At 46.9% G+C, this 10000-nt stretch overlaps 21 non-coding genes and 13 pseudogenes across 21 annotated transcripts; all 34 read left to right on the forward strand.

Moving 5' to 3' along the window:
- Positions 1-23: 23 nt before the first annotated feature.
- LOC146231565 (5S ribosomal RNA) lies at positions 24-142 on the forward strand. The gene has a single exon (XR_014745477.1). It is a non-coding gene; the product is annotated as a 5S ribosomal RNA (ribosomal RNA).
- A 182-nt stretch (positions 143-324) lies between these two features.
- Positions 325-443, forward strand: LOC146231566 (5S ribosomal RNA). Its single transcript, XR_014744194.1, has one exon. It is a non-coding gene; the product is annotated as a 5S ribosomal RNA (ribosomal RNA).
- A 176-nt stretch (positions 444-619) lies between these two features.
- LOC146231567 (5S ribosomal RNA) lies at positions 620-738 on the forward strand. Its single transcript, XR_014744246.1, has one exon. It is a non-coding gene; the product is annotated as a 5S ribosomal RNA (ribosomal RNA).
- Positions 739-928: 190 nt separating this feature from the next.
- On the forward strand, positions 929-1047 carry LOC146231568 (5S ribosomal RNA). Its single transcript, XR_014744195.1, has one exon. It is a non-coding gene; the product is annotated as a 5S ribosomal RNA (ribosomal RNA).
- Positions 1048-1231: 184 nt separating this feature from the next.
- LOC146231569 (5S ribosomal RNA) lies at positions 1232-1350 on the forward strand. Its single transcript, XR_014745728.1, has one exon. It is a non-coding gene; the product is annotated as a 5S ribosomal RNA (ribosomal RNA).
- A 170-nt stretch (positions 1351-1520) lies between these two features.
- LOC146231570 (5S ribosomal RNA) lies at positions 1521-1639 on the forward strand. The gene has a single exon (XR_014744196.1). It is a non-coding gene; the product is annotated as a 5S ribosomal RNA (ribosomal RNA).
- Positions 1640-1829: 190 nt separating this feature from the next.
- Positions 1830-1948, forward strand: LOC146231571 (5S ribosomal RNA; annotated as a pseudogene).
- Positions 1949-2124: 176 nt separating this feature from the next.
- LOC146231572 (5S ribosomal RNA) lies at positions 2125-2243 on the forward strand. The gene has a single exon (XR_014745407.1). It is a non-coding gene; the product is annotated as a 5S ribosomal RNA (ribosomal RNA).
- A 174-nt stretch (positions 2244-2417) lies between these two features.
- Positions 2418-2536, forward strand: LOC146231573 (5S ribosomal RNA; annotated as a pseudogene).
- A 172-nt stretch (positions 2537-2708) lies between these two features.
- LOC146231574 (5S ribosomal RNA) lies at positions 2709-2826 on the forward strand (annotated as a pseudogene).
- Positions 2827-2994: 168 nt separating this feature from the next.
- Positions 2995-3113, forward strand: LOC146231575 (5S ribosomal RNA). Its single transcript, XR_014744197.1, has one exon. It is a non-coding gene; the product is annotated as a 5S ribosomal RNA (ribosomal RNA).
- Positions 3114-3279: 166 nt separating this feature from the next.
- Positions 3280-3398, forward strand: LOC146231576 (5S ribosomal RNA). Its single transcript, XR_014744198.1, has one exon. It is a non-coding gene; the product is annotated as a 5S ribosomal RNA (ribosomal RNA).
- Positions 3399-3586: 188 nt separating this feature from the next.
- LOC146231577 (5S ribosomal RNA) lies at positions 3587-3705 on the forward strand. The gene has a single exon (XR_014744199.1). It is a non-coding gene; the product is annotated as a 5S ribosomal RNA (ribosomal RNA).
- A 182-nt stretch (positions 3706-3887) lies between these two features.
- LOC146231578 (5S ribosomal RNA) lies at positions 3888-4006 on the forward strand (annotated as a pseudogene).
- A 172-nt stretch (positions 4007-4178) lies between these two features.
- Positions 4179-4297, forward strand: LOC146231579 (5S ribosomal RNA). Its single transcript, XR_014744200.1, has one exon. It is a non-coding gene; the product is annotated as a 5S ribosomal RNA (ribosomal RNA).
- Positions 4298-4479: 182 nt separating this feature from the next.
- Positions 4480-4599, forward strand: LOC146231580 (5S ribosomal RNA; annotated as a pseudogene).
- Positions 4600-4771: 172 nt separating this feature from the next.
- On the forward strand, positions 4772-4889 carry LOC146231581 (5S ribosomal RNA; annotated as a pseudogene).
- A 170-nt stretch (positions 4890-5059) lies between these two features.
- LOC146231582 (5S ribosomal RNA) lies at positions 5060-5178 on the forward strand. The gene has a single exon (XR_014745891.1). It is a non-coding gene; the product is annotated as a 5S ribosomal RNA (ribosomal RNA).
- A 172-nt stretch (positions 5179-5350) lies between these two features.
- LOC146231583 (5S ribosomal RNA) lies at positions 5351-5468 on the forward strand (annotated as a pseudogene).
- A 178-nt stretch (positions 5469-5646) lies between these two features.
- On the forward strand, positions 5647-5765 carry LOC146231584 (5S ribosomal RNA; annotated as a pseudogene).
- Positions 5766-5943: 178 nt separating this feature from the next.
- Positions 5944-6062, forward strand: LOC146231585 (5S ribosomal RNA). Its single transcript, XR_014745470.1, has one exon. It is a non-coding gene; the product is annotated as a 5S ribosomal RNA (ribosomal RNA).
- Positions 6063-6238: 176 nt separating this feature from the next.
- On the forward strand, positions 6239-6357 carry LOC146231586 (5S ribosomal RNA). The gene has a single exon (XR_014745191.1). It is a non-coding gene; the product is annotated as a 5S ribosomal RNA (ribosomal RNA).
- Positions 6358-6527: 170 nt separating this feature from the next.
- LOC146231587 (5S ribosomal RNA) lies at positions 6528-6646 on the forward strand. The gene has a single exon (XR_014744202.1). It is a non-coding gene; the product is annotated as a 5S ribosomal RNA (ribosomal RNA).
- Positions 6647-6830: 184 nt separating this feature from the next.
- On the forward strand, positions 6831-6949 carry LOC146231588 (5S ribosomal RNA). Its single transcript, XR_014745955.1, has one exon. It is a non-coding gene; the product is annotated as a 5S ribosomal RNA (ribosomal RNA).
- A 176-nt stretch (positions 6950-7125) lies between these two features.
- Positions 7126-7244, forward strand: LOC146231589 (5S ribosomal RNA; annotated as a pseudogene).
- Positions 7245-7412: 168 nt separating this feature from the next.
- On the forward strand, positions 7413-7530 carry LOC146231590 (5S ribosomal RNA; annotated as a pseudogene).
- Positions 7531-7710: 180 nt separating this feature from the next.
- LOC146231591 (5S ribosomal RNA) lies at positions 7711-7829 on the forward strand. Its single transcript, XR_014745892.1, has one exon. It is a non-coding gene; the product is annotated as a 5S ribosomal RNA (ribosomal RNA).
- Positions 7830-8001: 172 nt separating this feature from the next.
- On the forward strand, positions 8002-8119 carry LOC146231592 (5S ribosomal RNA; annotated as a pseudogene).
- Positions 8120-8297: 178 nt separating this feature from the next.
- Positions 8298-8416, forward strand: LOC146231593 (5S ribosomal RNA; annotated as a pseudogene).
- Positions 8417-8592: 176 nt separating this feature from the next.
- On the forward strand, positions 8593-8711 carry LOC146231594 (5S ribosomal RNA; annotated as a pseudogene).
- A 172-nt stretch (positions 8712-8883) lies between these two features.
- Positions 8884-9002, forward strand: LOC146231595 (5S ribosomal RNA). The gene has a single exon (XR_014745192.1). It is a non-coding gene; the product is annotated as a 5S ribosomal RNA (ribosomal RNA).
- Positions 9003-9172: 170 nt separating this feature from the next.
- LOC146231596 (5S ribosomal RNA) lies at positions 9173-9291 on the forward strand. The gene has a single exon (XR_014744203.1). It is a non-coding gene; the product is annotated as a 5S ribosomal RNA (ribosomal RNA).
- Positions 9292-9475: 184 nt separating this feature from the next.
- On the forward strand, positions 9476-9594 carry LOC146231597 (5S ribosomal RNA). The gene has a single exon (XR_014745957.1). It is a non-coding gene; the product is annotated as a 5S ribosomal RNA (ribosomal RNA).
- A 186-nt stretch (positions 9595-9780) lies between these two features.
- Positions 9781-9899, forward strand: LOC146231598 (5S ribosomal RNA). The gene has a single exon (XR_014745958.1). It is a non-coding gene; the product is annotated as a 5S ribosomal RNA (ribosomal RNA).
- The last annotated feature ends 101 nt before the right edge of the window (positions 9900-10000 follow it).

Raw genomic sequence — 10000 nt, forward strand, 5'->3', positions numbered from 1 at the left:
TAGCCTATGGTTGTCAACTTATTTCGTGCGGCCATACCAGCCTGGCAACGCCCGATCTCGTCTGATCTCGGAAGCTAAGCAGGGTCGGGCCTGGTTAGTACTTGGATGGGAGACCGCCTGGGAATACCAGGTGCTGTATGCTCTTTTGCTCATTCACTTAGAAACTGAAATCTTGCAATATGCACAAGTAGTCCTTCATGAAAGGGGCTGGAAGCTGTTTTCATTTTGACACGAGAGAGAGAGAGAGAGAGAGAGAGAGACCACCTTGCATTGTCAATTGCTAAATCTGTATATGGATAAGTAGCCTATGGTTGTCAACTTATTTCGTACGGCCATACCAGCCTGGCAACGCCCGATCTCGTCTGATCTCGGAAGCTAAGCAGGGTCGGGCCTGGTTAGTACTTGGATGGGAGACCGCCTGGGAATACCAGGTGCTGTATGCTCATTCACTTAGAAACTGAAATCTTGCAATATGCACAAGTAGTCCTTCATGAAAGGGGCTGGAAGCTGTTTTCATTTTGACACGAGAGGGAGAGAGAGAGAGAGAGAGAGAGACCACCTTGCATTGTCAATTGCTAAATCTGTATATGGATAAGTAGCCTATGGTTGTCAACTTATTTCGTACGGCCATACCAGCCTGGCAACGCCCGATCTCGTCTGATCTCGGAAGCTAAGCAGGGTTGGGCCTGGTTAGTACTTGGATGGGAGACCGCCTGGGAATACCAGGTGCTGTATGCTCTTTTGCTCATTCACTTAGAAACTGAAATCTTGCAATATGCACAAGTAGTCCTTCATGAAAGGGGCTGGAAGCTGTTTTCATTTTGACACGAGAGAGAGAGAGAGAGAGAGAGAGAGAGAGAGAGACTACCTTGCATTGTCAATTGCTAAATCTGTATATGGATAAGTAGCCTATGGTTGTCAACTTATTTCGTACGGCCATACCAGCCTGGCAACGCCCGATCTCGTCTGATCTCGGAAGCTAAGCAGGGTCGGGCCTGGTTAGTACTTGGATGGGAGACCGCCTGGGAATACCAGGTGCTGTATGCTCTTTTGCTCATTCACTAAGAAACTGAAATCTTGCAATATGCACAAGTAGTCCTTCATGAAAGGGGCTGGAAGCTGTTTTCATTTTGACACGAGAGAGAGAGAGAGAGAGAGAGAGAGAGACCACCTTGCATTGTCAATTGCTAAATCTGTATATGGATAAGTAGCCTATGGTTGTCAACTTATTTCGTACGGCCATACCAGCCTGGCAACGCCTGATCTCGTCTGATCTCGGAAGCTAAGCAGGGTCGGGCCTGGTTAGTACTTGGATGGGAGACCGCCTGGGAATACCAGGTGCTGTATGCTCTTTTGCTCATTCACTTAGAAACTGACATCTTGCAATATGCACAAGTAGTCCTTCATGAAAGGGGCTGGAAGCTGTTTTCATTTTGACACGAGAGAGAGAGAGAGACCACCTTGCATTGTCAATTGCTAAATCTGTATATGGATAAGTAGCCTATGGTTGTCAACTTATTTCGTACGGCCATACCAGCCTGGCAACGCCCGATCTCGTCTGATCTCGGAAGCTAAGCAGGGTCGGGCCTGGTTAGTACTTGGATGGGAGACCGCCTGGGAATACCAGGTGCTGTATGCTCTTTTGCTCATTCACTTAGAAACTGACATCTTGCAATATGCACAAGTAGTCCTTCATGAAAGGGGCTGGAAGCTGTTTTCATTTTGACACGAGAGAGAGAGAGAGAGAGAGAGAGAGAGAGAGAGACTACCTTGCATTGTCAATTGCTAAATCTGTATATGGATAAGTAGCCTATGGTTGTCAACTTATTTAGTACGGCCATACCAGCCTGGCAAAGCCCGATCTCGTCTGATCTCGGAAGCTAAGCAGGGTCGGGCCTGGTTAGTACTTGGATGGGAGACCGCCTGGGAATACCAGGTGCTGTATGCTCTTTTGCTCATTCACTTAGAAACTGACATCTTGCAATATGCACAAGTAGTCCTTCATGAAAGGGGCTGGAAGCTGTTTTCATTTTGACACGAGAGAGAGAGAGAGAGAGAGACTACCTTGCATTGTCAATTGCTAAATCTGTATATGGATAAGTAGCCTATGGTTGTCAACGTATTTTGTACGGCCATACCAGCCTGGCAACGCCCGATCTCGTCTGATCTCGGAAGCTAAGCAGGGTCGGGCCTGGTTAGTACTTGGATGGGAGACCGCCTGGGAATACCAGGTGCTGTATGCTCTTTTGCTCATTCACTTAGAAACTGACATCTTGCAATATGCACAAGTAGTCCTTCATGAAAGGGGCTGGAAGCTGTTTTTATTTTGACACGAGAGAGAGAGAGAGAGAGACCACCTTGCATTGTCAATTGCTAAATCTGTATATGGATAAGTAGCCTATGGTTGTCAACTTATTTTGTACGGCCATACCAGCCTGGCAACGCCCGATCTCGTCTGATCTCGGAAGCTAAGCAGGGTCGGGCCTGGCTAGTAATTGGATGGGAGACCGCCTGGGAATACCAGGTGCTGTATGCTCTTTTGCTCATTCACTTAGAAACTGACATCTTGCAATATGCACAAGTAGTCCTTCATGAAAGGGGCTGGAAGCTGTTTTCATTTTGACACGAGAGAGAGAGAGAGAGACTACCTTGCATTGTCAATTGCTAAATCTGTATATGGATAAGTAGCCTATGGTTGTCAACTTATTTCGTACGGCCATACCAGCCTGGCAACGTCCGATCTCGTCTGATCTCGGAAGCTAAGCAGGGTCGGGCTGGTTAGTACTTGGATGGGAGACCGCCTGGGAATACCAGGTGCTGTATGCTCTTTTGCTCATTCACTTAGAAACTGAAATCTTGCAATATGCACAAGTAGTCCTTCATGAAAGGGGCTGGAAGCTGTTTTCATTTTGACACGAGAGAGAGAGAGACCACCTTGCATTGTCAATTGCTAAATCTGTATATGGATAAGTAGCCTATGGTTGTCAACTTATTTCGTACGGCCATACCAGCCTGGCAACGCCCGATCTCGTCTGATCTCGGAAGCTAAGCAGGGTCGGGCCTGGTTAGTACTTGGATGGGAGACCGCCTGGGAATACCAGGTGCTGTATGCTCTTTTGCTCATTCACTTAGAAACTGAAATCTTGCAATATGCACAAGTAGTCCTTCATGAAAGGGGCTGGAAGCTGTTTTCATTTTGACACGAGAGAGAGAGACTACCTTGCATTGTCAATTGCTAAATCTGTATATGGATAAGTAGCCTATGGTTGTCAACTTATTTCGTACGGCCATACCAGCCTGGCAACGCCCGATCTCGTCTGATCTCGGAAGCTAAGCAGGGTCGGGCCTGGTTAGTACTTGGATGGGAGACCGCCTGGGAATACCAGGTGCTGTATGCTCTTTTGCTCATTCACTTAGAAACTGAAATCTTGCAATATGCACAAGTAGTCCTTCATGAAAGGGGCTGGAAGCTGTTTTCATTTTGACACGAGAGAGAGAGAGAGAGAGAGAGAGAGAGAGAGACCACCTTGCATTGTCAATTGCTAAATCTGTATATGGATAAGTAGCCTATGGTTGTCAACTTATTTCGTACGGCCATACCAGCCTGGCAACGCCCGATCTCGTCTGATCTCGGAAGCTAAGCAGGGTCGGGCCTGGTTAGTACTTGGATGGGAGACCGCCTGGGAATACCAGGTGCTGTATGCTCTTTTGCTCATTCACTTAGAAACTGAAATCTTGCAATATGCACAAGTAGTCCTTCATGAAAGGGGCTGGAAGCTGTTTTCATTTTGACACGAGAGAGAGAGAGAGAGAGAGAGAGAGACCACCTTGCATTGTCAATTGCTAAATCTGTATATGGATAAGTAGCCTATGGTTGTCAACTTATTTTGTACGGCTATACCAGCCTGGCAACGCCCGATCTCGTCTGATCTCGGAAGCTAAGCATGGTCGGGCCTGGTTAGTACTTGGATGGGAGACCGCCTGGGAATACCAGGTGCTGTATGCTCTTTTGCTCATTCACTTAGAAACTGAAATCTTGCAATATGCACAAGTAGTCCTTCATGAAAGGGGCTGGAAGCTGTTTTCATTTTGACACGAGAGAGAGAGAGAGAGACCACCTTGCATTGTCAATTGCTAAATCTGTATATGGATAAGTAGCCTATGGTTGTCAACTTATTTCGTACGGCCATACCAGCCTGGCAACGCCCGATCTCGTCTGATCTCGGAAGCTAAGCAGGGTCGGGCCTGGTTAGTACTTGGATGGGAGACCGCCTGGGAATACCAGGTGCTGTATGCTCTTTTGCTCATTCACTTAGAAACTGACATCTTGCAATATGCACAAGTAGTCCTTCATGAAAGGGGCTGGAAGCTGTTTTCATTTTGACACGAGAGAGAGAGAGAGAGAGAGAGAGAGACCACCTTGCATTGTCAATTGCTAAATCTGTATATGGATAAGTAGCCTATGGTTGTCAACTTATTTCGTACGGCCATACCAGCCTGGCAACGCCCGATCTCGTCTGATCTCGGAAGCTAAGCAGGGTCGGGCCTGGTTAGTACTTGGATGGGAGACCGCCTGGGGAATACCAGGTGCTGTATGCTCTTTTGCTCATTCACTTAGAAACTGAAATCTTGCAATATGCACAAGTAGTCCTTCATGAAAGGGGCTGGAAGCTGTTTTCATTTTGACACGAGAGAGAGAGAGAGAGACCACCTTGCATTGTCAATTGCTAAATCTGTATATGGATAAGTAGCCTATGGTTGTCAACTTATTTCGTACGGCCATACCAGCCTGGCAACGCCCGATCTCGTCTGATCTCGGAGCTAAGCAGGGTCGGGCCTGGTTAGTACTTGGATGGGAGACCGCCTGGGAATACCAGGTGCTGTATGCTCTTTTGCTCATTCACTTAGAAACTGAAATCTTGCAATATGCACAAGTAGTCCTTCATGAAAGGGGCTGGAAGCTGTTTTCATTTTGACACGAGAGAGAGAGAGAGACCACCTTGCATTGTCAATTGCTAAATCTGTATATGGATAAGTAGCCTATGGTTGTCAACTTATTTTGTACGGCTATACCAGCCTGGCAACGCCCGATCTCGTCTGATCTCGGAAGCTAAGCAGGGTCGGGCCTGGTTAGTACTTGGATGGGAGACCGCCTGGGAATACCAGGTGCTGTATGCTCTTTTGCTCATTCACTTAGAAACTGAAATCTTGCAATATGCACAAGTAGTCCTTCATGAAAGGGGCTGGAAGCTGTTTTCATTTTGACACGAGAGAGAGAGAGAGAGACCACCTTGCATTGTCAATTGCTAAATCTGTATATGGATAAGTAGCCTATGGTTGTCAACTTATTTCGTACGGCCATACCAGCCTGGCAACGCCCGATCTCGTCTGATCTCGGAGCTAAGCAGGGTCGGGCCTGGTTAGTACTTGGATGGGAGACCGCCTGGGAATACCAGGTGCTGTATGCTCTTTTGCTCATTCACTTAGAAACTGAAATCTTGCAATATGCACAAGTAGTCCTTCATGAAAGGGGCTGGAAGCTGTTTTCATTTTGACACGAGAGAGAGAGAGAGAGAGAGAGACCACCTTGCATTGTCAATTGCTAAATCTGTATATGGATAAGTAGCCTATGGTTGTCAACTTATTTTGTACGGCTATACCAGCCTGGCAACGCCCGATCTCGTCTGATCTCGGAAGCTAAGCATGGTCGGGCCTGGTTAGTACTTGGATGGGAGACCGCCTGGGAATACCAGGTGCTGTATGCTCTTTTGCTCATTCACTTAGAAACTGAAATCTTGCAATATGCACAAGTAGTCCTTCATGAAAGGGGCTGGAAGCTGTTTTCATTTTGACACGAGAGAGAGAGAGAGAGAGAGAGACCACCTTGCATTGTCAATTGCTAAATCTGTATATGGATAAGTAGCCTATGGTTGTCAACTTATTTCGTACGGCCATACCAGCCTGGCAACGCCTGATCTCGTCTGATCTCGGAAGCTAAGCAGGGTTGGGCCTGGTTAGTACTTGGATGGGAGACCGCCTGGGAATACCAGGTGCTGTATGCTCTTTTGCTCTTTCACTTAGAAACTGAAATCTTGCAATATGCACAAGTAGTCCTTCATGAAAGGGGCTGGAAGCTGTTTTCATTTTGACACGAGAGAGAGAGAGAGAGAGAGACCACCTTGCATTGTCAATTGCTAAATCTGTATATGGATAAGTAGCCTATGGTTGTCAACTTATTTCGTATGGCCATACCAGCCTGGCAACGCCCGATCTCGTCTGATCTCGGAAGCTAAGCAGGGTCGGGCCTGGTTAGTACTTGGATGGGAGACCGCCTGGGAATACCAGGTGCTGTATGCTCTTTTGCTCATTCACTTAGAAACTGAAATCTTGCAATATGCACAAGTAGTCCTTCATGAAAGGGGCTGGAAGCTGTTTTCATTTTGACACGAGAGAGAGAGAGAGACCACCTTGCATTGTCAATTGCTAAATCTGTATATGGATAAGTAGCCTATGGTTGTCAACTTATTTCGTACGGCCATACCAGCCTGGCAACGCCCGATCTCGTCTGATCTCGGAAGCTAAGCAGGGTCGGGCCTGGTTAGTACTTGGATGGGAGACCGCCTGGGAATACCAGGTGCTGTATGCTCTTTTGCTCATTCACTTAGAAACTGACATCTTGCAATATGCACAAGTAGTCCTTCATGAAAGGGGCTGGAAGCTGTTTTCATTTTGACACGAGAGAGAGAGAGAGAGAGAGAGAGAGAGACTACCTTGCATTGTCAATTGCTAATTCTGTATATGGATAAGTAGCCTATGGTTGTCAACTTATTTAGTACGGCCATACCAGCCTGGCAACGCCCGATCTCGTCTGATCTCGGAAGCTAAGCAGGGTCGGGCCTGGTTAGTACTTGGATGGGAGACCGCCTGGGAATACCAGGTGCTGTATGCTCTTTTGCTCATTCACTTAGAAACTGACATCTTGCAATATGCACAAGTAGTCCTTCATGAAAGGGGCTGGAAGCTGTTTTCATTTTGACACGAGAGAGAGAGAGAGAGAGAGACTACCTTGCATTGTCAATTGCTAAATCTGTATATGGATAAGTAGCCTATGGTTGTCAACGTATTTTGTACGGCCATACCAGCCTGGCAACGCCCGATCTCGTCTGATCTCGGAAGCTAAGCATGGTCGGGCCTGGTTAGTACTTGTATGGGAGACCGCCTGGGAATACCAGGTGCTGTATGCTCTTTTGCTCATTCACTTAGAAACTGAAATCTTGCAATATGCACAAGTAGTCCTTCATGAAAGGGGCTGGAAGCTGTTTTCATTTTGACACGAGAGAGAGAGAGACCACCTTGCATTGTCAATTGCTAAATCTGTATATGGATAAGTAGCCTATGGTTGTCAACTTATTTCGTACGGCCATACCAGCCTGGCAACGCCCGATCTCGTCTGATCTCGGAGCTAAGCAGGGTCGGGCCTGGTTAGTACTTGGATGGGAGACCGCCTGGGAATACCAGGTGCTGTATGCTCTTTTGCTCATTCACTTAGAAACTGAAATCTTGCAATATGCACAAGTAGTCCTTCATGAAAGGGGCTGGAAGCTGTTTTCATTTTGACACGAGAGAGAGAGAGAGAGAGAGAGAGACCACCTTGCATTGTCAATTGCTAAATCTGTATATGGATAAGTAGCCTATGGTTGTCAACTTATTTTGTACGGCTATACCAGCCTGGCAACGCCCGATCTCGTCTGATCTCGGAAGCTAAGCAGGGTCGGGCCTGGTTAGTACTTGGATGGGAGACCGCCTGGGAATACCAGGTGCTGTATGCTCTTTTGCTCATTCACTTAGAAACTGAAATCTTGCAATATGCACAAGTAGTCCTTCATGAAAGGGGCTGGAAGCTGTTTTCATTTTGACACGAGAGAGAGAGAGAGAGACCACCTTGCATTGTCAATTGCTAAATCTGTATATGGATAAGTAGCCTATGGTTGTCAACTTATTTCGTACGGCCATACCAGCCTGGCAACGCCCGATCTCGTCTGATCTCGGAGCTAAGCAGGGTCGGGCCTGGTTAGTACTTGGATGGGAGACCGCCTGGGAATACCAGGTGCTGTATGCTCTTTTGCTCATTCACTTAGAAACTGAAATCTTGCAATATGCACAAGTAGTCCTTCATGAAAGGGGCTGGAAGCTGTTTTCATTTTGACACGAGAGAGAGAGAGAGAGAGAGAGACCACCTTGCATTGTCAATTGCTAAATCTGTATATGGATAAGTAGCCTATGGTTGTCAACTTATTTTGTACGGCTATACCAGCCTGGCAACGCCCGATCTCGTCTGATCTCGGAAGCTAAGCATGGTCGGGCCTGGTTAGTACTTGGATGGGAGACCGCCTGGGAATACCAGGTGCTGTATGCTCTTTTGCTCATTCACTTAGAAACTGAAATCTTGCAATATGCACAAGTAGTCCTTCATGAAAGGGGCTGGAAGCTGTTTTCATTTTGACACGAGAGAGAGAGAGAGAGAGAGACTACCTTGCATTGTCAATTGCTAAATCTGTATATGGATAAGTAGCCTATGGTTGTCAACGTATTTTGTACGGCCATACCAGCCTGGCAACGCCCGATCTCGTCTGATCTCGGAAGCTAAGCATGGTCGGGCCTGGTTAGTACTTGGATGGGAGACCGCCTGGGAATACCAGGTGCTGTATGCTCTTTTGCTCATTCACTTAGAAACTGAAATCTTGCAATATGCACAAGTAGTCCTTCATGAAAGGGGCTGGAAGCTGTTTTCATTTTGACACGAGAGAGAGAGAGAGAGACCACCTTGCATTGTCAATTGCTAAATCTGTATATGGATAAGTAGCCTATGGTTGTCAACTTATTTCGTATGGCCATACCAGCCTGGCAACGCCCGATCTCGTCTGATCTCGGAAGCTAAGCAGGGTCGGGCCTGGTTAGTACTTGGATGGGAGACCGCCTGGGAATACCAGGTGCTGTATGCTCTTTTGCTCATTCACTTAGAAACTGAAATCTTGCAATATGCACAAGTAGTCCTTCATGAAAGGGGCTGGAAGCTGTTTTCATTTTGACACGAGAGAGAGAGAGAGACCACCTTGCATTGTCAATTGCTAAATCTGTATATGGATAAGTAGCCTATGGTTGTCAACTTATTTCGTACGGCCATACCAGCCTGGCAACGCCCGATCTCGTCTGATCTCGGAAGCTAAGCAGGGTCGGGCCTGGTTAGTACTTGGATGGGAGACCGCCTGGGAATACCAGGTGCTGTATGCTCTTTTGCTCATTCACTTAGAAACTGACATCTTGCAATATGCACAAGTAGTCCTTCATGAAAGGGGCTGGAAGCTGTTTTCATTTTGACACGAGAGAGAGAGAGAGAGAGAGAGAGAGAGACTACCTTGCATTGTCAATTGCTAATTCTGTATATGGATAAGTAGCCTATGGTTGTCAACTTATTTAGTACGGCCATACCAGCCTGGCAACGCCCGATCTCGTCTGATCTCGGAAGCTAAGCAGGGTCGGGCCTGGTTAGTACTTGGATGGGAGACCGCCTGGGAATACCAGGTGCTGTATGCTCTTTTGCTCATTCACTTAGAAACTGACATCTTGCAATATGCACAAGTAGTCCTTCATGAAAGGGGCTGGAAGCTGTTTTCATTTTGACACGAGAGAGAGAGAGAGAGAGAGAGAGAGAGAGACTACCTTGCATTGTCAATTGCTAATTCTGTATATGGATAAGTAGCCTATGGTTGTCAACTTATTTAGTACGGCCATACCAGCCTGGCAACGCCCGATCTCGTCTGATCTCGGAAGCTAAGCAGGGTCGGGCCTGGTTAGTACTTGGATGGGAGACCGCCTGGGAATACCAGGTGCTGTATGCTCTTTTGCTCATTCACTTAGAAACTGACATCTTGCAATATGCACAAGTAGTCCTTCATGAAAGGGGCTGGAAGCTGTTTTCATTTTGACACGAGAGAGAGAG

Source organism: Hypomesus nipponensis, chromosome 24 (assembly GCF_054491055.1).
Source record: "Hypomesus nipponensis isolate SF chromosome 24, ASM5449105v1, whole genome shotgun sequence".
Classification (NCBI taxonomy): domain Eukaryota; kingdom Metazoa; phylum Chordata; class Actinopteri; order Osmeriformes; family Osmeridae; genus Hypomesus; species Hypomesus nipponensis.